Source organism: Rhododendron vialii, chromosome 2a (genome assembly GCF_030253575.1).
Source record: "Rhododendron vialii isolate Sample 1 chromosome 2a, ASM3025357v1".
NCBI lineage: Eukaryota > Viridiplantae > Streptophyta > Magnoliopsida > Ericales > Ericaceae > Rhododendron > Rhododendron vialii.
The window spans coordinates 24,479,339-24,506,657 of NC_080558.1; the positions used below are offsets into that span (position 1 = coordinate 24,479,339).

General features: G+C 37.9%; 1 long non-coding RNA gene across 1 annotated transcript; it reads left to right on the forward strand.

Moving 5' to 3' along the window:
• The first annotated feature begins 5,278 nt into the window (after positions 1 to 5,278).
• Positions 5,279 to 26,896, forward strand: LOC131315840 (uncharacterized). Its single transcript, XR_009196916.1, has 22 exons — positions 5,279 to 5,401; positions 5,533 to 7,479; positions 7,807 to 10,182; positions 10,483 to 12,142; positions 12,267 to 12,351; positions 12,493 to 12,600; positions 12,703 to 13,002; positions 13,115 to 13,190; positions 13,289 to 13,400; positions 14,221 to 14,960; positions 16,091 to 16,150; positions 16,555 to 16,703; positions 17,024 to 17,207; positions 17,993 to 18,285; positions 19,157 to 19,314; positions 21,834 to 22,129; positions 22,482 to 22,512; positions 22,999 to 23,157; positions 23,248 to 23,331; positions 24,416 to 24,480; positions 24,960 to 25,178; positions 26,615 to 26,896. It is a non-coding gene; the product is annotated as an uncharacterized LOC131315840 (long non-coding RNA).
• Positions 26,897 to 27,319: the final 423 nt, after the last annotated feature.

Sequence of the window (27,319 nt, forward strand, 5' to 3'; positions counted from 1 at the left end):
TGCCGCGGTGGGCGTGCTTTTGTTTTTTCTTTGAAAAAAATCTGCGAAACATTAACCCATTCACATATTTGTTGGTTGTCAGGAACATGAGATTCTTCTCCATTACTAGTCTAGGACGTGCTTACAGAAAATGCTTATAGAAGACATGTATGAGATGAAATATTGATCTCCAATCAATGAACATATAACACAAGCTCTACAAATATGTATGTGAACTTCATATTTATAATGAATAGTGAAGGCTCTTTGTTATATAATGAATAATGAAGTAGTACTTGTCAGTTGCTGTGTGGTATTAACTTTTGATTCGGAGAAGTGTGGGCTAGATTGAACTAGCGTAGCGACCTCCCATTTACTGGGGAACCTATTCGACATAGAATGTCAGTGTGGTATCAATGTGATTGATGTTTGCCGATGCTAATCATACATTTATCAGAATCAACAAGTTGTCTCATTTTACAACTTGTCCGACACCATATTCTGTAAAGACTTTGGTAGAAAAGCTAAAGCCACTGTAGATCGCTTCTTTTGCCAAGTACGTACTATTCACAAGCAAAAACGTAATTTATTACTCTCTCTCACCTCTCTCTCTTTGCAAATGAGAAAGTCAGCAAAGATCTATTGTCAAATGTATTGTCTCTATAACCGAACAGGCCCACACTAGTGTTCTACCCGTTCTACGCACAGACGAGATTAACATGCGCGCCCAATATATGTAACATGACATAATATGTAGCATGTGGATTCAAACCATCCACGCATAATATATCTAACGAATAACATAACATAATGGTAGCATGTGAAAAACATTAAACTCATTTTTTTTTATAAATGGAACGGTAAGAGAACAATTCCACTTACCACCTCCACAAGACAATTGCTAACCAAGGACATTAAACACAATTAACTTATTGGGTTTTCCTATGTTTTGAATTTTTTATTTTTTTGAATTTCATAATTCTTAGATGGCCGATAGAACCAAATTGCCATAGCATTGAGTAGTTTTTAGGGTTTGAATGTTGTAAGCGCAAGAAACCAATTATTTCTTAAACTTTTTTTCTTTTTCGACAAACCACCCGCTCATTTTGACCACGTCCTCCAAATTTAGCCCATAACCCCACATCTCTATCTCTCTATCGATTTTAATAAATAAAAAAAATCAAAAGTCTAGAAAATTAAGATTGGGGCTTGAGAAACACAAACACATTATAATATAGATAAATTATTTGTGCTCACTCAACGCATGAGAAAAAAAAAAGTTATTGCATTGGTGTTTTTTCGCGTCCTGTGTATCAGACGGACACAACTCTAGTTGATGAAAAAGATCATTTGTGTTTTTCATGGTACCATATTCGATGCATCCACAGGATAACATATATCTACTACTCCTATTATGAAAATGTAAGGTAAACGAAACAAATACAAAAACAAAAAAGTACGATATTTATTTATCTCTCTCTCTCTCTAACAATCATTTCACAAGCGTTGTACCCGTTCGATGCATGGGACAAATAACAAATTTTGTATGGAATTGATATTTTGTAGTGCGAGTGACAAAAATTGTGTGCTGGAAAAATAAATTGGGCCGCCATGTGGCAATACCTATGGGAGATTGAATAATATTTTCTCCAATTCCCCCAAAATCACCCTCTCCCCTTTCTCTCACCCCCTCCCCACGTCTCTCTCTCTCTCTCTCTCTCTCTCTCTCTCTCTCTCTTTGCTATAGTGCACCCTCGTGAAGTGCACATGTAGGGCGGCACAAAGCTATCGATCTCATCAGTCAATGGTTCAGATTAAAAATAATCTTTTATCGGTAAAAGATATTTATTACTGGTCAAATATTAAAAAACATATCGTAATTGTTGATTGACGAGATCAACGGTCCGTGTTCTGCACTACACCAAGGGTGCACTATAGCACCTCCGGTTCCCTCTCTCTCCACGTCCCCTCTCTCCCTCTTTTAAAACTTAAAAGAAAATAAAAAATCTAAAAAAATAAGGATTAGGAGTTGGAGGCTTGTGAGATTTCAACATATTTCTCTCTCTCTCTCTCTCTCTCTCTCTCTCTCTCTCTCTCTCTCTCTCTCTCTCTCTCTCTCTCCCTCTCTCTCTCTCTCTATATATATATATACACACACACACACCAAACCGCGGTGCTTGCTTAAGCCCATAAAGAATTTTCTTCAATAGAAATACATAATCTAAAAATTTGGGTGACTTGATCCAGGAGGTTAGCCCATGTAAATCTCCTAATCAATTTTATCCGTAAAGAAGTGCATTCTTGACATCTTGTGGGATAACTAAAATAATCTCTCTTTTATTATCAATAATTAAACTATTCTCTAGTGATGCATTTGGTTTGAGTTTTCTTTGAAAAAAATAAATTGATGTTGGTGATAAAAATAAAGAAGATGAAAACAAAATGTCTGTTTATTAAATGTCATTCAATACAAGCATTAGTGCATATTGAGGCTCCGTTCTTACTAAATTTTGGTTTCGGTATTAAACTCATTTTTAAATTTTATGAGGTTTACGGTAAACTTTTTATATTGGTTAATTTTTCTGGGAGGGGAGTTTAAAATTATAAAACTATGACAAAAAAATAAAGCTTTCACTAAAGACAAAATACTTTTTTTAGTTATATACTATATGACTTTTTTTCCAACTTTGGTCTATGTTTTTATATTTTTATGATTCGTCTCGTCGAGACCGAATGATTAATTCAAAAAATTATTACAATAAACTAAATAAAAAATTTAGTAATGTTAAATAATAAAGAAAAAAATACCATAACAAAAAATTTGGAAGAATAGAACGCTACGGTGCCATATCAACAAGGTACTAACTACCATGCGGGGCCAGCTACGGATCTTGCACGAAAATCCGAGCCGTTCAATAATAAAAAAAACCCCGAGTGGACATAATAAAAATTAGCTTAATCCAATATATGTAAGTGTTCGGTCCAATCTTCTAATTTTTGCCAATTTTTAGAAAATGCGAAAATCCAATATTCGCATCTATACATATTGGATTGAGCTAAGTTTCCTTCTTGCCCACTTCGGTTATTTTTTTTTGTTGAAATTATTGAACGGTTCGAATTTTCTGTACGGAACTCATAATGGGCCCCACATGGCCGTCGGTACCCATCAGTATCGGTCCTCGTCAATCCCTTTAGCTTTTTTGGGAAGAATAGGCCTTAATTTTTTGTAGTGATGTTTAGCAATGATATTGAATTCAATCATTCTATTGCACAAAATATTTACAAAAAATCATTCACATTTACATTGGGATCCACTCACATTCATAGTGGGGCCCACACATACTACACTTCCCAGTATGTGTCAGACCCACAAAAAAAATGTGAGCATGTGTGTAAAGTGTTTGTGGTTGTATAATTAATAACAGAAAATCTTATTTGCGGACCATTCCGGACAGAAGGCTTTACAGAGATCAATCGTGCGTGTTCAAAGTATTTTTGGACAGTCCGGATTGAAAATCAATTATGACCGGTGACAATTAATTGTGATCGGTTAAAATTGAAAATGAATCTCAATCATTGATCGCAAAATGGATAACTGAAATTGTGCCGCTCCGTGAACAAGTCCGTGAGTTTCTCTCAATAGTACTCCCTCCGTCTGCGCTTGTTGGTCCACTTTCACCATTCCAAACACCTTAAAAAAAAACTCTCTCTACCTTATCAACTCTCTCTCTCTCTCTACCTTTCCCCGAGAAAACCCCCCTTTCTCCAGATCTGGTTTCTCCGGGGGAGGGGGCCGCCGCCTCCTCTCTCCCCTCCCCCCGGAGCTCCACCTCCCCTTTCTCTTCCTCTCCCTCTTTTCTCCCCCACTCTCATCTCTGGGTTTGTTCAGTTTTTCTTCCAATTTTGGTTCTGGTTCGAGTGTGGCTGAGTTCGCTTCCGGACTCCGGCCGGCAATCTGTGAGTCTGATTTGGCCCGGGCTCCTCCTTGACCTCAAGATCTGGTGGTGGGGTTGATGGTTCAGAGGGCGTAGGTGGTGGGATGCGAATAACGGCGAGGTGGGGGCGGTGTTGAGGTTTGGTTTTTTCTTTCTTTTCTTCCAGCCGTTTGGCTTGGTTCCACCGGCTGATCTGGGTTTCCCCCAAATCAATCCGGTTTGGTACCAGTTTGGCTTTTCCAAATCTGGTGTGGAAGAGGAGGTGGGCAAATAATTCGGCGCCTAATGAGGATCGTTCGAAGTTGGGGTTGTTTGTGGTTGTTGGTGGGTTGAGGTTCGTCCGGGAGCCATTGTCGTTGATGGGTCTTCTGCTCCGGTGAACTCTTGCCGTTCAGATTTCATATGCGCTTATCGGGTTTGAGTTAGGATCCGGTCCGTTTGGATTCTCTACTATCTAGGCCTTAATTGGTTCTCATCTAGCGATTTCGCCGGTCTTGCTTCTGTAGGGGGTGCCTGTGTTAAAGTCTGGATAGTTTTGACTCATTTTTGTATTTTTTGATGAAATCTGTATTACCTTCGGGTTTTGTTATGAAATGAATTGAATGTGTTCATATCCAAAAAAAAAAACACCTTAAAAAATTATACATATCTATCAATATGATTATCGAAAATTATACAATATGGATCTTATTTGATAAATCTTAATTAATTATATTATACAAAATTTTCAAAATCTTGAAATCTGTTATAACTTGAAAAATATAGACAATATAAATTATAATACAAATATAAAAAATAGACCAACAGACGGAGGGGAAGTAATTGTATTGAATTATGTAGTCAAAGTGTATAGATACTTTAGATTGAGCCCGTTTAATGAGATAAACGGCTCTTAAAAATCAGCCGTTGGATCACTGGAGGGTCAAGGATCAACTTCAAGTTCATATGTAGCATGTCATCAAAGAAAGCGCAGGAGCGTTCGTCTCTCTCTGTCTCTCTCTCTCTCTCTCTCTCGGTTACAGAGGAAGGATAGTTCTCGGTTCAAATTCAGAAGGTTTCTGCGGAATCACGAGGTTGGGTGGAGAATTTGTTGGAATGAACGTTGGAGGTGAAATTAGGGATTCATGTGTTTCGGTTCAGTCGATAATTAGGGTTTTGATGGTTCCGTCGGCCTCGTGGGTTCTTGTCGCCACCGGTGAAGCAAGCCCAGGAAAGCCCCCTCTCCCTCCCTCCCTGTGTGTGTGTGTGTCTGTGTGTGTGATTGTGTGTTACCATCGAGTTTCACTTTCACCTCTCCCATTGCATATTGTGTGTGTATACTATCTTCATATATGCCCAATTTTTTTTGTTTTTTTATGCTATAGTTGGGGTGGGTTTGTGTCCTATCAGGCGTTTCAACTTCGAGTGACATTCGAGAAAGATGCGCAGAAGCAAGAAGCTACGTGGGAAAGGCAACATGAGATTGCTGGTGAGAAGATTTATTCTTGGTGGGTTTTTTCTCAAGGTGTATTCAATGCATCTCTTGTCTCCTATTAAAAACCTCAAATGCCGTCCATGGTTTTGTCGTCTTCTTTTATGCCGAATTGCATTCACTTGGTTTTGTTGTTGGTAATGACAGGATGATTTTTCGTCAAGCAAAGCTAAACTGGAAGTAGCTGTTGTTAAAGTCATTCAAACTGATGCCATTCCTGTTCTTGAGAAACTTCATAGGGTCATTCTCTAGATTTTGATGTGCATTCTTTGATACAAACTGTTTTCTGTATCTCATAAAGATTTTGATGTGCATTCTTTGATTTAACTTGGTTTTGTTTGTGTACATTACTAAAAGGGCTTCTTTTTCTTGGAAACTGATGTGCAGAGGATTTCGATAAGGCCATTAAGGAGGCTATTCAACCAACGATGCAAGTTTATTTAATCTGTTTCTACTTGCATGGTTATATTGCTTTGTATTACTTCTGTGGTGTTTCTCATGCAGCATTCCTTTTGGACATTTTTTGTCCTTTCATGCAATTTCATCACCATATTTGAAGCAAAATGGGCTTATTTTAGGACTTATAGAATGAGAATTAGAATGGTTTGCTTCAAGGCTACATTCGTCGTCGCGAAGAATATAGGGTAAATACTTAGAAAACAACTTAAACAGTTCTGTATTCCATCAGAACTGCAATTCTAATCTTAATATTTAAATGGAGGAAAGTGCTTTGGATTACTTTATTCAGAAGCCATGTTTTGCAACAAAATGACAGTACCCATGGACTTATGTGTGTTGGAATGCAATCACATTGCCCAAACTTGGCCTGATCTTGGGCATAGCTGTGATGGTCTTTGCATGAAAATAATTGAGCCCACACAAGGGCATTATTACGATGATAACAAAAATAATGCAAAAAGCCATAGTTTAACCATATTAATGTAATGTACTTGGAAAAATAGCAGTTTTTTTTTTGTTAATTCAGCCATCAAATTAGTTGTACCTCCAATTTACATAGGTCTGTGGTGAAATTCTATGTCCTCAAGTCTGGGCCTAGAACATATGGGACACGTCTTTGTTTCAGTTGGGAATAATGTCTTCTGTGCTTGGATGAAAGTGAATGTCTTTGGTTTTGGCTGTAATGTCATGTAACTTCTCTTCTGCAATTTTAGTTGCTCTGAAGATATAGAATCAAAACACTTTTAGTGTATCTATGAGCACATGATTTCCCCAATTATTCAAGGTACAAAAAATTCAGGATCTTGTGTTCTTCAACATATGCAATTAAAAATGCAAAATAATCCTTTAGCGGTTTCCTTGATCTTGGTGTAATGCGGAAAAGTTCTCTTTGTGGATCCGAACTAAAATACGCTTAAAAGATCAAGGGTTTGCTTGGAACACAAGGAAAAGAAAAGAAGTGGAAGTTATTTGGTTTGAGAAGGAAAACAACCTAAAATGATGAGAGAGTGTATTAAGTATAGTACAATTTTCTCTTCATTTTCCTTCATTTTTTTCTTTTCTTTTGCCTCACTTTCCACAAGTTCCGAACAGGGCTCAAGTTTGTACTTTGTTTTGATGTTTTGAATTTGAATAACTATAAATGATTTATAGGGCACTTTTCCTGGTTTTTAAGTTGTATTTGGGAAACTGTATATTAAATTGGGGCAGTGAGATCAAATATGGAACAAGTAAAAGCTGCCAATGCCTATGACTTTTATGCTCTATCAATGGTAATTGCAGATAGGAGTATTTGCCCATAAAAAAAGAAGAAGTTAGTAGGAGTATCAGTTTTCATGGTAAGGGAATAGTAAGGGAGACTGTTGGGTTATCGTAGCTTTGCGTTTTGTTCTCTCTCTCTCTCTCTCTCTGGATGTTTGTTGCATTGACAAGAGATCCAGGGACAGTACACCATGCAGTTTGATAAGAGATCCAGAGAGCATCAGGACCCCGGGTTCTACTACTAGGCCTACCATCTCTACTGAAGCCAACAGGAGATTGTGAAATTCCATGTCAAGGCACTTACCTACTACAAATGAAAGTGGATGAGTTCTTCGCCGGTGCAAAAGAAACGCATCAATGGCAGTTTATTGAGAAGTATTTTTCTCCTCATCTCTGTGTTTTTTTTTTATTCTAGATTATGATATAGACCCATTTGTTTATATATCTCCCATGTGGAATTCTTTTGAACTGGATCATTGGTTTTTCAATCGTGGAGGAATTATTCAAGGGAATGTGTTATTGGGATTCCTGCAAATTATTGTACTTGTTTCAATTGGTTATGAGGGAAAACTATTCTTAGTGGGAAAGTCTTAAATGGTGGCCCCTCTAATGTCCCGCTGTCTTGGTAGAAAAAACACAAACGCTTTTTTTTTTTTTCTTTTTCCCTCACAACGAAGCGATTAATATGACATTTGTTGGCAGGTACAACTTTGATCCGGTGAGCGACGATCCCATACCTGGAAGTTACAAATGGTTGAGGCTGGTTTGATTGGTGTTCGGTTAAACATTTCTCCCCCTGCAAATTGTTTGTTGACCAGAATAACTTAGCTTAGTTGCTAATTGCCTTCGTTGACATGATATTGGTGATGGTGCTATTTTGCATTTTTCTTCTCCTTTCTTAACTTTGACAGAAATAAGCAGGAGGGCTGTCAAAGGTTAAGAGTGGAGACTAATGATATGTGACGTAACAAAGCTTGTGAGTAACACGAACTACTAATACAACAAGGTCATTTGTCTAACAGATTATCTGAGATTGGGAAGGGGAATTAGAGTTTTGGGGTTTCAATGGTTAGAGTTTAATGAATTAGGTCCAGTCTTAGGTGGATACTGAAATTTAGTTAGATTTGTACCGATGATAGTAGCTCTTGGGAATAAAGATGACCCAGTTCCCTTTGACAATTTTTTTGTTTGTTTGTTAGTATTGGGCTTCGGTTAACTTAAAATGAGTGGCTTGATAATCACTCTCTTTTTTTAATTCTAGGTTTGGAAGAACCATAAAATTCAAGAATCTATTGCCTTTCTTGTATTGTTTGGACCGAAATGCCATCCGTGGAGATCTTTTGAAGAAGTTATTAGAAACTAAGTTCGATTGTGTCCCTAAAGAGCTAAAGTTAATTTGCTTTATTTATGAGAAGGAGCGAAAGCTTCAAAGGAGACAAAAGAAGAGGAAGAAAACAGTGGAATAAAGACACTGGGCATGAGAAAGAGTAAACAAACGATGAAAAAAACACTTCTATAACCATGAGCAGGAGACTTTGTGCTTTCACGGAGCCTCCCCTAGTAACTCCTAAAGAACCACATCCTCTACCTGGATCATATTGGTCCTATATTGAGGTAATTAAATTTTGAGTTGATTACAGGACTCATGCATATCATCATAATTACGTCAGAACCCCAGTTGGTTGCCAAGATTTTGCATTCAAATCTAATGTGTAGGAACCTGGATTACCCATGTGGAAGTTTTTGTTGAGAGTAGTAAATTGGTTTATCTGATTCCTTTCCCATGTCATTGACATCCAAAGAATGCTGTGGTCGGTGTCTATTTGTTACAATTCCTAATAGTTTTGACTCTAGGTCTTAGCATATCTGAGTTATCCGTAGTTACAACCTGTAAGGTTTTCTACATGTAGAGTGCTTTTTGTTAAAAGTACTCGCCCTAATTTTTCTTCCTCATTACAGTCATATATGATTTAGATACTTCCACATCTTTCTTTGGTGTTTATAATGGCCATGGAGGTAATTCATGATTATTTAGCTTTCTATCTCATTAGTATAAGTTTATGATCTCATTAGTATAAGTTTATGTAGTGTTCTTGATAAAACAGAGGCTTGTATATACTTTTGGCTATTGTGTATTGAGGTGTTTAGTTGAGATCCATGGTTCTTTTTTATAATTCATAAATTTTTCTATGAAAGGGTTCAGCTGGAAATAGCAACTCTCTATTGTCTTCCAGTTGTTTTTTTTTTTTTTTGGTCCTGCTTATGAGCATTTAGAATTACGATTTGGGTGTTTGTTAGTTATCCACAGACTGAGAGATATGTGTGAGAAACCAATTGGCATCGCTGTGCCAATTTTGGCATGATTTTTCCTATTGTGCCCCCTGATTGGGGGAGCCTGTGGTTTTAGTGTGGGGGTAATTCAGTTCATTTTGTCAAATCTGGTGGTGGGCCGCGGGCATTGTTCTCCTTTCCCATGATTAGTGAAGAGAAGGAAAGAGAAAAATGGATACGGACTAGGTAAGGTAAGGGAGGTTTTTCTTACTTACTTGAGGTTAAGAAGTTGATTTTGCTATTGATATGAATATAATTCTATCCTCCTGTGTGTACTATATCAAGATAATACGCTCTTTCTTTTGTCTTATCATCTTTCGTCTTTGCTTCTTATCTTACAGATTACTAAAGTGGGTTTTCTGACTTCTTTGGAATTTCATGTGTCCCAGAGAAATGACTTGGTTTTGTTTTCTTGTGCAGGGTATTTTCTAATTGAGCAGGGGTATTTTCGGTCTTTGCAATGTCCAGACAGAAAGAGCCGTGTACGACTGACTTCCCTTTCGTCTGTCGGATGAATAGTTCACGTCTCTTCCCCTCTCTCTTTGCTTCTCCGCTCCAGTTCGTCTCTCTCTCTCTCTCTCTCTCTGCCTCTGCTTCTCCGCTCCAGTACGTCTCTCTCTCTCTGTAAGATCTGTTGCAGAGGAAACCCGAATTCCAGAAGAAGCAGATGTAAATGCATCCACCACCACTGATCAGCCAGTTTCTGTTCCTGTCTCCCCTTCCGATGTCCTTGTCATTTTCTTTTAGGTATCTCCAACTTTTGAAGATTTCTGGGTTTGTGTTGTATTTGTCTATTAGGTCAATTTTTTTAAAATTTGGGGATATAGTACTGGCTATTTATGTGTCTTTTGGGGTAGGATTGTGAATTATGCTGGTGTCAAATTTTTGGGTTTGTGAGTGGATTTGACTATTACTTAAAAGATTTCAAATTTGAAAAAATTGGGAATATGGCAATGGCTATATTGCTGAAATAAGGGAAAGAGCTTTGTGTGGGTGTCTATGGCTAATGGATTTTTTATTGTATGTATTTTTTTTGGTTGTTTTCAGCAAAGGAGGAAATTTATAATCAAAGGTTAATACTTTGCCAACAAAGGGAACCCTACATTTGGGTACCTGAAAATGACTTGCACAATGTGGTAGGCTCTTTCTTCTGTTGATTCTCTCATGTTTTACTGGAACAAAAGTAGCGATTTGTGTTCCATTTTGTTGCCGACTAATTATGCTTTCTGAGTGTTTGTTTGTGCCTAATGTTGAATCATCTCGTCATGTTTACGTAGGTTTTGAACAATTGTTGATAGTGTGATTTGGGGTACTACCATGTTGTAGATCAGATGAAAAGGATAATGACAAAATTGCTTGTTGAAACATTTACGTAATGTACTTTTTTAATCGAAAGGAAAAATAGGAAAGATGAGCCAACTGCCAAGAAGTGCTCTTGAAATCTATATCACGTGGTTTAAAATCTGCTATTCTGATTGGTTCAGTATGATTTCTCACAACCATACGGCAAAGTGGAAATTGAATGCGTTTGTGTAGTATGGCTGATTAATTTGTGCTGTGCAGTGAATGCTCAGAAGCTATAAGTTCTCTTTCCTCTTTGCTGTTATTTGGGTTGTGGTTATCTATCAATTGAAGGGGTGAGGGGGCATGGGTCTACATCATGGGCTGGGTAGTTAGGAGATAGCATGGTTTGGGCTGCATAAGTTTGTGGGAGCTTGGTTTCAAGCTTTCAGGTGTGAAATTGGTGAGGGTTTAGGGGGTTTTGTACAGAGGAAGACTGCTGTACAATTTCTACTTATTCACATCTGCATACTCAATATTGCTATCTCTGCTATTGTTGCTAATCTGTTCAAGTCGGATTCAAATTCAAGGCTTTTGTATCTGAAAAATATTGACATCTTACATCTCTCAAGTTCTGTTCTTGGCTCTGCTTCAGTGCCGCATTGTTGCTATATCTAAAACTACTTCATCATAAGCTTTGTTGTCAACTTGGATGGCTGAACTTGCTGGCTGATGTGCTTGCTTTGGTCTTACTGCTCATGCTTCGTTTGGCTTCCAAATGATTGGTTATTATATGGCAAATAATAGTGTAGTTCAATGCTTTTGTTCTACTCCAAATGCTAAATTGATTACCATTGTTATGGCTATAATTTTTGTAGTTTGCTACTCGTAGACCTCTTCTCCTTTTGGGTTCTGTCATTCTGTGGAATGTGCTCTCATAGGATCTTTTGAGTGTCAGGGTTCGTATATACTCAAGATAATACTTGGAACTTCCAAAGTTCGAATAAATTACAATTACTTATAAATCCAAACAATGGGTGAGTATCAGGGTTCGAATATGTGTAAATAAATTACAATTATGTGGTTGGATTTCTTTTTCTTTTTTTTCCATTTGAAGCCCCAAAAAACAGTTGCTCTCAAACTTGTTTCGAATGAACTAAGGTTTATTCCTTTATCTGCATGTCTATGCCGGTTGCGTTTTTAATGGGTTTGCGTGAGATTGTTTTGTTTTTTGAGATGTTCCGGTGCATGGTTTTTATATTCTGAGATATCTAACGTTTGCTTGGTCCACGTGGGTTTTTGATTCTACTGCTTGGATTGTAAGTGGGCGATGGAGGTGGTGTTTGACCACTCTGCCGGCGATGCTTTGTGCTTCGAGACCATGTGCTCTGTGTCCTCTCCAACGCTATTTTGAAGCCCAATGCCAGTACTTCTCACTCGCCCCTCCTCCAAGCCCTTTGTGAAAAAACAAATCCACTCAAAAAATTAACACAAAAAACTCTCTTCCTTCCTGCGTATAATCTCTGTATATATGTTTTTCTTGGCTGTAGAGAGAGAAGGAAATGATGGAAGCCATGTCCGACTCGTGGAGAAGCAGGAGTGGCTTTCCGATCATATTGCCAAACATAATTATAGGTATGTGTATTTCCTTTGTTTCTTCTGTAAGTAATATACGATTTTGATTCAAAAAATATTGTAGATCTCGCACTGACAGTAGGACAATAATTCATCTGATAGTAGCTTAGAAGTTAATATTGTCAGAAATTAATATTGCAGCGATTGATGCACCTCGGGGATTTCTCTTTGAATGGTCTTGTCTTTTGGGACATCTTCATTGCAAGAATGAATGAGAAACATTCTGAAGCAGCAGCAGCTTATATAGAGGTGGTTCTTTTATATATTTTTGGTTCAATGCTCATTTATTTTATATGTATGCTAAATTATGAAGATATTATTTACCTTCATTGTTCTTAAAATGAAATTCAGACTCAACAAATGAAAGCACCAGAGCACCAGCAACAACTACAAATGCAGCAGCAGTTGCAACTCATTCAATAGTGTAATGTTCAGTAGCAACGAAGCGACCCTAACCATCCTGCCTTTTGGTGGTCCTATCAATGGTATGAGCTCTGAAGGAATGATAGTGCAGCCATCAGCCACTGTACTTGCCATGAAAATATACGAAGAAATAATGAAACACCCCCATTCGATGGATTCAGAGAATTCTCCAGGTCTTATGGATGCCAATAGAATGGCCCTTCTTAAGTCAGCAACGAATCATCCAGGGTGAGGTGTTTGAACATTTTTGTCAACCTCATTCTTGTTCTTTATGGGCTCAATATATTTGCCTACCTTTTATGTAGTTTGAGCTCATTTTTCTTTTGTTTCTTTGATGCAGTCAGTTAGCCCAACGCAACTCTGGGAGCATGTCCGTGGCTTTGCAGCAAATGCAGGGATGGCCTCAAATGACCACTGTAATTACTCGGACCATACTCTTGTGCACTTAGTCATTCGTTCTAGCACAACCATTTCCTGCACCAATCTCATCTTGTTTTACATTTTGAATTAGCAGGACATCAAACAAGAAGTTAATATGGGTGCATCTCAAAAATCTATGCCAATGGATCCTTCATCAGTTTATGGACAAGCAATTTTACTATCAAAATCTGGACTGGGTGGTGCAGGTAGATTACCAAACCCTTGGGAATGAAAGAATTATTTTATACTAAGACATTTGTGCATGACTTAATGAGAAATTATGACATTTGTACATGATTTATGAGTATATCATGGTTTTCATTTTTTTTTATCTTACTGGAATGCCGATTCGACTTTAAGTTAGAACTCTCATCCTCCCAAATTTCGCAATGAGACTGATATATGTGTGTGTATAGCATAGTATGAAGCATTTTCTTTTAAAATAGTTCCCTTCAGCAGGCTACACCATTTTTAGGTTAACTGATTTGGAGGAAAATAGGCTTAACAGTTAACATAGATAGTTTACGTGGAAGTTCATAGAGAGAGTGGAATAAGCTTTTAGAGCAACAAGGCTACAGAGAAGAAAAGACAACTACCTGCTTTAAAAAGTGCAAAAAGAAGAAGGATGGGAGTGTTCTTTTCAGTCAATAATGAAGGAACTTCTTTAACTTGTCTTATCTGATTTCTTTCTTGAGATCATGTTGGTTTATTGTGCCACTTGTTTGTCAACGTTTCAATTTCCCATTTAAAGAATGGAGTGTACCATTTCATGCTTTCCTTCTAGAACATATACTAAACTAACAGGCTCATAATACATGCATGCACATAACCCCGAACTATTTATTTCTATTAAAAACTTTGGAATGTTAACATAAATTATATGATTTGCGTCTATCCAATAAATCCTCATCACTTGAAAACCAATGGGCACGACTTATTGTGCGGAGCATGTAGCCTTGCCTCTATGTGTGAGAAACCAATTGGCATGATTTTTCCAATTGAGCTCTTCAATCCATCCCACTGCAGTTATGTGTTCGAGGGTAATCCGGTCATTTCGACGCTTTTACATCAATTACATTTTTGCCTTTCCAGACTTTTGCAAGTTTCCATGTGTGTCTTGTTGGCTAGTGGAATCTCATTTCTTTTTGTCTTTTTCTGTGAGGGGTTCATGGTAAAATGACGGGTGGCTTTACTTCTCCAAAAAGTAGTCAGACTACTTGCTCCAAAAAAACAGACGTCTCTCTCTCTCTTTCATTTTTTGAAGATTGGATGAACTAGAAGCCTACGCCACCAATGCCGGTCTTCTCGGCCAGCGACTTTAACCTCCTCAGGCACAAAGAGAGAGTACGAGCGAAGCAAAGAAAAGAAAAGCAGTCAACTCACGCTCTCTGGATGGAGGTGGAACGGACGTTAAGAGGATGATGGCGTTGCCCAGGCAGAGGTTGTGGTGGACAGCCCACTTGATGGCGAAGGCGGACTCGTCGGAGAGGTCAACGGCGATTTGGCGGTGGGGGTCTCGAGGGGGGGTTGAGGGTTTAGGAAGCGCGGGGAGGAGCACTTGACTTTTATGGAGGTGAGCGGCGGTAGGTTGGTACCATGGCCTACGCTTTAAGATTTGACGGTGGTATCGTCTCTGTCACCGACCACCAGCCATAACCTCCGCGCCACCGACGCTAGTCTTCTCAGCTATCAGCTACAACAGATGTTGATATAGAAGAGGGGTTTTAGCTTGGCCCGAAAAACTGTGACTATTAGAGATTGGAAAGGTACGACTTGCTTTTTAGTTAGCAATTTAAGAACTACTCCTAAAAGAGATTACACTAAAATTTGAGAACTTTGTAAACAGGGCTATTTAGTTTAGAGATTTAGGGATTTTGGATCTAAGTGCTTTCAGCAAAGGTTTTCAGTATTTTGGCGTAGGAGACAACACTAAAACTAGGCCTTCTCATCCAGCGTTTTCCAAATTATATATTGTTGGGAATTGTCGCACATCGGTTAATTATCTCCTTCAAAACTAGTATATGAGCCTGGGCAGCCTCTCCACTCATTGCCAATTGGGTTTGAGATGGATATAAAGTTTCAACATGGTATCAGAGTAGGCAATACATCCTGTGTTCGAATCTCACCGCCTACCTAATGTTAAAATATTTATACGTGTTTAGCCTGCTTATAGAGGAGAGCCTGGCTACACGTGAGGGGGTGTGTTGAAGGTGTAAATAATAAAATTGCCCATCTATTATATACAATCAACTTGCTTTAGGATGTGCAACTTCACAATTAAGCAATTTTTTCTGCCAAAAATGTTAGAAATGTTTCTCCTTCCTTGTGAGCTTGAGTGTGTGAATTATCAAAGGTACACAAGATAGTTTTAGATATTGTTTGAAATAGCATGGTTTCTAAGTAGCCTACTCAGTTTGTCCTTATTTTGAATGACCCAGTAAACGACACCCAGGTACATCTTCTTAAAGCAGGAATACCTTCATTTCGTGGACTCAAACAGTATAGCCTTGTTTCTCTAAATGTTTCTCCGATCGGACATATATGATGTCACAACAAAGTATTGCCTTGTTTCATACTATAGCCTTCGGTAAACTCCATTTTAGTTGTTTCTCACCTGTGGAACGTGTACTGAAATTGAGTGACCACCATCCATCAAGTTACTATATCCTATGAAACATGTGAATATCACAGAGCTGCAAATTTGAATATGCATGGATATGTATTAATCACCAAACCAGACTTGATAGAAGTGAATAGAATCCTTAAGACCTATTACAGAGGTCCAGAGGCAGTAAATGTAGATGTATTTATGAGGCACATGTATATGTTGAACACCTAAGACAATTGACAATGGTACTGTTGCATCCCTTCCAAAAAAATTACTTTCTCATTTCAGATTGTTGAGGCCTTAAAGGGCTATCTCAACATCACTGCGGACCCTACAACCTTTGTTCAGGTATGTGACCGATGGTGCTCCTTTACGGTACACAATTTGATTATAAATGGTGACATGTTTGGGAGTTGTTCACACAGTATTTTGCATGCTTGGCTTCTTATTGCTAATTACAGCAGAATGCTTATACGCAAAAGGGTATATGATGCACTCATGCACAGAGCTTACCCTCGTAAATGGTGAAATTTTATCGATTAGATCTTATCAAGGAAATTTGAGTCATTGGCCAATCCCCTCAAGGGATTGGACTAATGTTACGTTGCTTGCTTTCAAAGACACATAGTATAATATGTCCTTTTGAGTATCTCCATTTCGTGTTGGGGTATATAAAAGAGGTGAAACAAATTATGATCGTAATAGTTAGAATTAGAATATATATGACCTCAACTTCATGATTTTCGCATCAGGGATCGGTAACTCGAATTCTCTACAACACAACAGAGGATTTCTTCTTGAAGATTACAAACACACTCCGCAAATTTGCAAATATCTGTTATGATAGACTCAAGGAGCTTACTTTTGAGGACAATAGAACTGAGGCTAGATTATTTCACAGGTTATGCTCATTGTTTAGGTAAAGATATCACTGACTGTCTCTTTGAAGCTCATTGTCTTCTATGCCTGTAGTCTTGTACCTCTCACAGACTGTTGAAAAAAAGAAAATCAGAAACCGAATGCAGTTCAAGTTTTCAATAATGATGTTTCTTAAATAGATAAAGTATGTGAGCAGTTTTTAAATGGGAGATAAAATTTATGAAACTTGATTGTGTGTTTCGCCATTGGATTGTGCAATTAACCAATACCTGAACTTTTCATCCTAATTTTGTATTAATTTCAAATTTTACTTTCGTAATCTTGATACTTAGATTTGCACAGGGGTCTTTGATGATGCATCAGTAAACAGTGAAATTGAGATGATGGCTCAAGAAATCCGATGACAATTAGAACAAACAATTGGGGGAAATATCTTTTCAACAAATTTTGCGACCATTCAGAAGAACAAGAAGGAACATGAGGAATTCATATCAGAAGTTTCGGGACATGTTCAAAGCTCCAGAAGGTAATTTATGTATGGTGGATGGAAGACCTAATATACCTATACTTAGAAGGTTTGAGCGCATTTTTTTTTAAGTTTTCAAACAAATTGGTGAGGGCGTAAATTTTCAGGTTTGAAAACTTACTGTAGTGTTTTGCTCATCCCGTATAATGTCCCCGATTACATCAATCTCTTCCTTCTCGGCGATTTTACACTTAAAATAGCAATTTCTTTTGTTGATTTTTATCTATCCTGATTCAAGGAAAGTGAAAGATATAGTATCCCGCAATGAGATTTTGTAGTTTGCTAACATGGGTACTATTTTGGGAATCTTGTTTTTCTTTTTCCGAAAGTTTGATTCTCTGATAGTGAAATGGAGAGGATGGCTCGAGAAATTCGATAACAATTGGCGCAAACAATTGGTGGATTATCTATTCATAGATTTTGCAACCCTTGATGGGCTCTAGACTTCAAGGGTACTAAGTCTTCTAAATGTTTGCGCATTTCAACTACCATACTTAGTAAATTACATGCATTTTATAGGCAACAACACAAGATAATTCTCACCATACAATTACAATTTCAAAATAACGGGCATGATCATCGTGCGTTGCACGTAGCAAGATTACTAGTATCTTCTCCAATTTTGAGCGTGTTTCTTATGCTATGCTTCATTTTGTCGTCAAATTAATATTATCTATTAATTGCTATAGGCTGCGTTTGCCAAGAAGTTATCGAATTTGGACGTTGTATTTATCAATACGATCACTAGCGTTTATTCATATGCCATGTCTGTGTTCGAAATGCAGCTGTCTCTATTGTTAATGCCAATGAGATTGCCAATCATCCTCCCTAACCTGGTTGGATATTTTTTACTAACAATAAGCTTCAGAGTGAGGCCTTGAGGGAAGCCATCATTCAGATTCCTAATAATGCCAGGGAGAAAAAACGCAAATTCACTGAAACAATTGAGCTCCAAATTGGGCTGAAGGACTATGCTCCCCAAAAGGATAAGCATTTCAGTGGTTAGGTGAAGTTGTCTCACATTCCACATCCCAAAATGAAGGTTTGCATGCTTGGTGATGCTCAACACGTGGAAGAAGTAATCCTGCTCAGTCCGGATTAGTATTTTTCTTTCTCTATTGGTTATCCTGTATTTGCTTGCTACTTTTAGTTGCCACAAATGAGCATTTCTTATACCCTTGAAGAAAGGGCACCCAAATTATGAGAAAATTGCATGTCATTTCCTATTACCTTTGCCATATAAAAATCTAATCCTTTTTTTTAAAGCCGTTCGCAATTTTTTCCCCCGGGGGTGGTTTAATTTAGTGTCACTTTGTAAGATATGTATGTTTACATGTTGATGTGTGTGTATCGTGTGTATTGTCAATTACCAAGTATCTGTGAAGAAAAATATTTTACAGCTGAAACATTGGTGTCTATGCACTTTCCAGTTCATTTGCTAGACTTATATTGCTAGTTTCAAGGTTTTTTTGTGTGTATGTTCTTTCGTTTATGGTGTACATTATCTGTACACCGTACTCGTGATACTTAGATAAGTCATTTCCTAAGACAGGTCCTCTTATACTACGATAATTTATACCTTTGCATAGTCTCAGTCCATGGTGGAAGGCTCCGCACTTGAACCTCATTGGACTTCTATACCAAATGAACTTGCATTACTATGAGAAACTAGGAACATATCCACATTTTAATATTGGCATGCTTCCCTTGCTACATATGTTGATACTTTTGACAATGGACTATTTAGGCCTTGAATGCAGCATAGTATATTGTTGCTCCGAATCTCTTTTTGTTTGACCAGTAAGGTCAAAATTCAAGCATTTGCTTCGTTCTTATATCAAAAGAACAATACTTCACTTCTTGTTGTAGATTATAGATTCTGATAAAAGTTAGGTCATGTGTTCAATTTTCTTTATCTTGAGTTCATCTTATTACTTTGTAAACTGTAGGCTGAGAAGATAGGTTTGGAGTATATGGATGTAGAAGGTCTGAAGAAACTTAGCAAAAACAAGAAACCGGCAAAGAAATCCCATGCCTTCTTAGCGTTGGAAGCTGTCATTAAGCAGATTCCCCGTCTACTGGGCCCTGGTCTCAAAAAAGCAGGCAAGTGTGTTTGATGAATGGATAATCCATTAATTGATAGCTCATTAAATGACAGCAATACCCCTTCCTATAGATCGTGTCTATGGGACCGAGGTTGGTGGTTCTTGGCCTTTTGTTTACAGGTTTAGCTTGTAACTGTTTTAGATTTATACTTTTCTTTTCTTTGTTTCTTTGGTTTTGGTTTATAAGGTAATATCTATCAAAATAGGTTTTAGATTTTGAGTTAAACTATTGTTGCCCTCACCAGTGTTTTAAAAGGCGCGCGCGAGCGCTGAGGCAAGGCGAGGTCTAAGGGTTGGGCTTTGTGGAGTTGAGCTAAGGCGCAGATTAGGCGTTGAGGCGTGCGCCTTGTGAATTTTGTAGACACCTTTAGGCCAAAATCGATCTCAACGTTGATCCATGTTGCATAAAAGGTGGGCTAATGCACTGGATAATTTTCTCCCATGTAAAAAGAACTAACCGGTAACCGTAGAGAACAATGGGCTCAAATCGATACACAACAGCCAACCCCTAGAGTCTTGAAGAGAATGATCTGGTCTCCTCTCCTCTGCTCTGTTTTCTTCTTCTTCTCTGTTTCTTCTTTACCTACTTTGTTTCTTCTTCTTCTTCTCTGTTAGTTTTTTTATGGATGATATGTTTTGTTTAGTGTTTGGCGGTTCTGTTTAACCATCGAAATTTTATGTATTATGACATTTGAAAGTTTAAGATGTTGCTTGTTTTCAACGTTTTGCCTATGTTAGAATACTTGTTCTAATAAATTGCGCCTCGCTGCCGAGCAAAAAAAATTGGTTCCTCGCTTTAATTAGGCGTGCGCCTCGCCTCGCGCCAGGGGACCTTGGCGCCCCGGTGCACCTATCGCCATTTAAAACACTGCTCTGTATAATTAAACTAATTGAGAATCTATCTTGTTATCCATATTACATATTTTTTGAAATCCATATTGAAAGATATAAGCAATTTAAATATATATAATTAACTTCACAGATTTTAAGGTTAATTATGGAAATTTAGAGCAAAAATTTTGACCTCTTAAAAAGCTCGATTTCCCATAGAGGACACATAAATTGGGACAGAGGGAGTAACTTACTAGCATCCAATTGGTTACGTAAAAAGAAAAGATAAGAAGATATGGATCTTAAATTGTTCCCTGCTATATCCACAAACTGCAAGAAAGGAGCACGAAAGTCAATTTTTCGGTCGCCGATTCTTTGGCCTGATTTTTCCAATTGGGCCCCTTGATTGGGGAGTCTTAAAGCCAGAGCTTGGGGGCAGTTTTGATCTTTTGCTGCTATAATAGATTACTGTAGCTTTTCATTTAATTTTATTTTAATGGGTTTTCTGACTTTCATCCTTTCCATCTGTGTCCTATTTTCCGGTGTTATTTTGTCTTCTTTCGTCTTCTTCTATGGGTTTTTTTTCCTGTAAAACTGAGGGGGACAGCTTCTGTAGGAAGAGTGTGAATCTTATTGATGATATTGTGTGTACATCTCTCTCTCTCTCTCTCCCTGCAAAACCTCTCTCCTCCTCTACTCACACACAGTTGATAGCCACCCCCACCCCCCTGTGTTTGATGATAAAGAACCAGTGCTCCTTCCTGCGCAACAGCCTCGACAATGGCAACTTTTGGATGTTTTGCCGAGCTAATCCTCCCAAATCGAAGCCCAGCAGTCTCCACTCCTTCCTCGCCAGTTCCTCTTCTGCTACATTACCTCTCCACCACCAGTGAGGTACTGTAGCACTCACTGCCTCTCTCTCTCTCTCTCTCTGGAGTGTTGAAATTCTAGCCAGGGTTTAAGATGGGTTTCGGGCGAAGCTCTAAAATCGCGGATTTTTGGTGAGGTTTGTGGATTCGTGGTCTGAATCGCAAATTGGTTTGTGGATTGTATGGATTGTTGCTTTGTGAATTTGATTGGTGGGTTTTTAATGTGAATTTGTGTGCTGGTGGTTTGATTTGTAGGTTTCAAGTTTGGTTTTGTGGGTTCAGTTTTAGAGAGAGTGAGAGAGGGGTTTTCAATTACGAGTAGAAAATTCTGGGTTTTGTGTGTATGTTGAAGGGCAAATCCAGATATAGATGAAGTCGACGATGACGATGGCGTTGAGGACAGCGGAGCAGGTCTTGCGTCGGATGCAATTTCTTCTAGCTTTCCTTTTTGGATTACTTCTGGGTTTCTAGAAAGATTGGGTTTCCTTTTGGATTTCTACTTTGAAATTTCTTTTGGGATTTCAGATTGCGTTTCTTTTTGTTCATTCCTTTGATAGTAATTGATACACCGAACACACACACACACACACTCTCTCTCTCTCTCTCTCTCTCTCTCTCTCTCTTTTGTTCCCTCACAATCGGTGGCTGATTGGCCGATAAAGTTCCGGCGAAAATAAGATAGAAGATTGCTTGGATTTTGTTTGGAAATATGAGTAAAAAATTATTATTGTGATTTGGGGGGGGAGTGAATGCCTAGGCTGTTGGGTGGTGAAATTATTTGGTGGGTAGACAAAGTAAAAATTGGCACTTTTCCTAGGCAGTTTGCTTAGGAAGTGCTTGTGGCTGTTGGAGATGCTCTTAGGGATTTCCAATAGCTTTTCGTCGTCGGTGAAGAAATGCACTGGTTACTCTCTCTCTACACTCCGATTTGTTGTTACGCAACTGAATATGTTTTTCTCTTCATATTCCATGTATTTTGGGCTTTTTGATCATCTTCCTTACTAACGCATGATGATGAGAGAGAAGGAATGATGTGAGAGAAAGATGGACGGCAATATCGGCGGCAAAGTCCCCCTGCTCTTATCTTGCCGTTGATTCCGTTCTACGTGTCAGAGCAGTAAAACACTAAACCTTTTTGGTTCCATTTTTGTTTTTCCTTCAATAGTAAAAGAATGACTAAGGCTTCAGGCCGGTGTAATTTGGGGAATGTGTGTAGGCCCCTATGATGCAAACATGCTCCATTTTTGTTTTGCCTTCAATAGTAAAAGAATGACTTCTGTTTGAGGCCGGTTTAATCTGGGGACTGTATGTAGGGCCCTATGATGCAAACAAGCTTGGTAAAAAAATTGAACCCTAATCGCTTGCTTCGGGTATAATTATGTGCTCTATAGCTTGGTTTTTTCCTTAAAGAATTTGAGCAATAATCCATTTTAAGCTGTTTCTTGTTCTATTTTCTTTCTCAAGTACAGGCCTCATTGACATTGCTCGTGCTTCTTTCTGGTAGTTTATCCCTTTTCCCCTTGTGCAAAAAACAAAAGTTAAAGTATTTATTCCTCTTATTTAGGAGTTTTTTTTGATGTTATTATGAGTATTCTCCCGTAACTTTTTGACGCATTTTTACAGGCGAATCCGGCTTGAAAATTCTGCTTTCAATGTGGTAATTGAAAGGTAATCTTTAAACGAGTTTAGTGGTAAATGAAATGTTCTTGATTGTTTAGTTGTGTGACTTTCATCGTTCTTTTGAGATGGCATTTTTGGATGCTTTTGAGATGGCATTTTTGGATGCTTTTGAGATCCCATTCTTAGAGTGCAAACGGAAGGTTAGGGTTGGTTTTATGATTGGTTATTTTGGGTCCATCAAGTTTGGTGTTTTTTGGCCAGAAAACTTGATACATATTTGAGAGTAGAACAAACTTGACATTAATTCAGTTTTCTAAATAAGTTCCAAGGACTTAGTCATCTTATTTATGCCCTTTGTAACTATAGGTTTTAGGAAGAGTCACGTACTACGGCCATGGAATGGATGAGTTTCTTGCACAGAGGACCACTGCTTACATAAGTCAAATGACCTTCATATAGGAGAATTGACAGTGACAGTGACATTAGCATTCTTAGGTAGATGCCAAGGGTTTGGAACTCGTTGTGGTAAATTAGATTCATGGATGTTTTTAATAATTACATGTGTAAGAACCACAGGAGTTTGAGTCCTATATCTGTTTTTGTTGAAATTTACAGAAATGATGGCAGAAGTATCAAGGAGAGATAAGCAAGCAAACATAAAGCCTAAAGCCTGATCCTGAAATTGATATTTTCACGAAGGTAACCACAATTTCTCCATGCCAAAACCATTTTGGGTGAATTGACTTCCCACATTTCTAATCATGTGCAAGCTGCGAATCATTAGAAGGGCAAGAGGCCAGTGTTGTGACTAGGGGTGATTCTGGAAACTGGAAAACCGGACCGGACCGGAAAACCAGACTGAATCGGATTTTTTAAACCGATTTTTCTTATTCCGGTCCGGTTCTGGTTTAAAAAAATTTCAATTTTAAAAACCGGTTTAGTTCCCGGTTCTCGCGGCTTAGAAGCCAGACTGGACCGAACCGAACCAAACCGGATGTATATATACACATGTACACCACCAGTTCTGCCCTAATTTCATTCCCCTGATTTCTTCCCCTTTTCACGCCGCAATGGTGATGGCGAAGTGCTTCCGCCTTCCGGTGAGTCTCTCTCTAATCTTCATCATCTTCGGTTACAGATTCGAGTGTGAGACTGTGAGTGTGTCTTCCCCTCCCCCTCTCCCTCTCCCTCCCTCTCTCTCTCTCTCTCTCTCTCTCTCTCTCTCTGTGCGCGTGTGTTGGGAAGCTTTTTTTTTAATTAGTGAGAGTTGATCAGGAGTCCCAAGTCCGGCCACTTATGTTGAGTGAGTCTTTGAAGATCCGTCTGCTTCTAAAATCTTTCAGATCATGTGAAGTGGCTTTGTGTTTTAGTTGTTGCAGTGTCACAGTTGAGGGAGGGAAGGAGGGAGGATAGTGGTGGTTGATTCAGATCTGTGTTTTTATGCAGGTACAGTGAAGGGTGTGGCCATGGTGGTTGTGTTGATTGGGTTTGAACTGGAAACCGACCAAACCGGACCGAAACCGGTTGAAACTGGACTGATCTTATTCGATTGGTTCCGGTTTCCAAAATTTCCAAACCGGATAACCGGTTTCGATCGAAAAATATGTCAAAACCTGTCGAAACTGGACCGGTATCACCCCTAGTTGTGACAGATGATGTTCTTAAGGTACCAACTTGAAAACAGAATACGCAACTGAAATAAGTTTTTGAAAGCCATAGTTACCGATTGACCTCCTTTGATTTCTTCAATTTCCACAGATAATGGATTTGGAAATATGCCCAGGTACCTTGGTGGGTGATGAAACGCGGACAGGTATTTCTGGTGGACAATTAAGCGGCTCACGACAGGTAAAATGCATTCATAGAACAACATACATATTCTAGAAACGAAACTCCTAAAATTATGAAAAAATTGCTATCTTTGTCTTTTCAAAACTGCTTTGAGTTTTGAACCATCGTATAGGGAATTGATATTCACACTCCCTTTTTTGATATTCACGCACCTTTTTTTGTCTTTCAGCAAAAAAAAAAAAAAAAACACTTTCAAACTGAAAAACAAAAAAGGGAGTGTGGATAAAGAAAAAGGAAGAGTTAATATCAATTCCCTTGTATATTTTCTGATACGTCACGTCAAATCGAAAGAGTAGAATTTTTTGACCAAAAGCTGAAATAAGTTTAATGATAACAGAAATAAGAATTACGAAAAAAGATAAATAAATCCGAAGAAAGTACTTACCAGTCATTCCTGCCTTTCGAGTAATTTGTTTAGCAAAAAGAGTTCAGAAACTTTGATTATTCTTAGTCTCTGTTGTTATATCATGCGGAAGAGAAGCTGGTTGGACCAGCAAGAGCACTTTTGATGGATGAGATATCGACTGGCTTGGACAGCTCTATGACTTTCCAGATTGTGAATTCAATCCTGTAGTCCATCCACATACTTCAAGGAACTTCTGTCATCTCTCTCCTCCAGCCGGCACCAGAAACTTATGACCTGTTCGATGACAAGATTCTGCTCTCTGATGGGCAAATTGTGTATCAAAGATGGGGTATGGCTTATTTTCCTTGATTGTTTGGATTTTTATCTTTCTAATATTTGTCTCTAATCTTCTGTTTCGATTGTTATATTCTTGACGAAACCTCTCCCTTTTTTTTTTTTTTTCAATTTAAGATATCATAATTCCGAGTCTTTTTCTGATTAGTAGGGATAGCTTCTAAAGTTGGGGAAACTTAAGGAGAAAGTAGCAATTAAAGGCTTATTGCTTTGAGGTTAATTATTGGACTTAGGGCTTAGGGACAACAAATTCGAAATGGGTATTTTGTTTCTTATTGTTGGTTTTGTTTGTTCCTTTTTACCATTGTTAGTGATTAGTGTAGTTATGACATTTTGTTGATTTGATATTTCATTTATGGTTGATCTCATAGTTGCCCAAAGATCTTTATCCTGATTTTGTTTCAGATTTTGGATCACTAAATATCTGTACCATCATTTCTGATAAGCCACAGACTTGAGTAGTTAATGACATCTCACATTAAATCTGTTTAATCAAACGTGGAAAATATCGGTTCTTGACCAAATTCGCATGGGATGTGAATTTATTGAGGGAAAATTTGATTTTGAAGTGACTGAGACCTGTGTAGAACTCTTCTTCCTCTTCAAAACGAAAACAGACCTTGTAGGGTGATAAGCTACGATGGTGGTCTATTTATCATGAACAAGAACATGAATTTGTTAGAAAATTTCAAGCTTTCATTAACTACTCTACAGTTTTAGATGAAAATAGTCTTCTTAAGGTGAGTATCCTTTCCCTCTGAATTATATCATATCAAGTCATCTATTTGTTAATGTATCCTTTCTATAAGCCTCTGGGTTTATAGTTTTTTTCCCAAAATCCCAATACATTTACGAAGCATCCTCATTCTTAAGCATTTTTTTGCCTCCTAATTATGCTTTCGAATGTGGCACAACATAGTTGTGTACTTGTGTGGCATATCATCTGGTTTTGTAGTTAAGATTAACTCTTTAGTGATTATTTTCTTGATGAATTACATTTGAGTTTTGTGACTTACTGTGACCAATGTTTTGATGGTTTGATGTATGAATCCATGCCGTATCTTCACTACGATGATTCCCAATAGCTCAGAGGGTTTTAGACGTAGTGAGTATAGTGCACGTTCTTAAATACTGAGATTTTAGTTCTATCTTGTGACTAGGTTTAGCTTTCTTCATCAAGTCAAGAAACTACAAATGTATGCTCTAGTGTGACATAACATCGCATTTCAAATGTACCCAAGATAGGACATTTATGGTTTTTGTGTTGATAATTGTGTTTAATTTGTATACTGGTAGTTGTCTTTAATGTGTATCTTTCGTTCTATGTAAGGAATATTTCTTTCAGATGTTCAATTGTATGGTTTTAGCAAACATTCAATGTCCTCCAAAGTAACTACTGATTTTGCTGACTGTCCTCTTTTTGGACGGTAGTGTGGCTCTGTTGTAGAAATAATGGCATTTGACTTGGTATTATAAGTTTCAATGGAAGTTCAACATTTTCAACAAAGAAATCTACATGGCGCATGGTATTATAAGTTTCAATGAAAGTACAACATTTTCAACAAAGAAATCTGCATGGCGCATGGAAATGGTTGCTGTTTGAATTTGCAGCGTATTATGGTGTTTCATATGCTTACACAAGGCTAAGGTAGTGGTATCTTCTTTCTTCCAAAATGATCTAGCCCATTTACCATACGAACCTATTCAATAAAATATAGAAGGGAAAATAAAGGGATGGCCGAACTTCAATTAACAAATATCATGTATCGATGGAACTTCGGTTTTGGTTTTCTGATTGCCCTAACTCCTGGTTTACTTTTAAAATGTGTGGTTATTTGTGCCGATTATGTCACCTTCACTTTTAAAATTCGACAGGATGATATTTTAGCATGTTCTCAACATTTTGTCTTTTATTTCCTCACGTGTGTTATTTTGCCACGTGTTTGTAGTGTTCAGTCTATTGTTTTTAGTCTGTTGCTCTCTTATAAACTTGATCAAACAAATTGGCTCTTAGTTTATATTTGAATTCAAGGATGAAGCTACCAAATTAAGTATTTTAGAAAATGGTCCTTATTTCTTTTGTCGGAGATACTTGGTACTTCCAGAGTGGAAACGTATGATGGACCCCACTTTAGA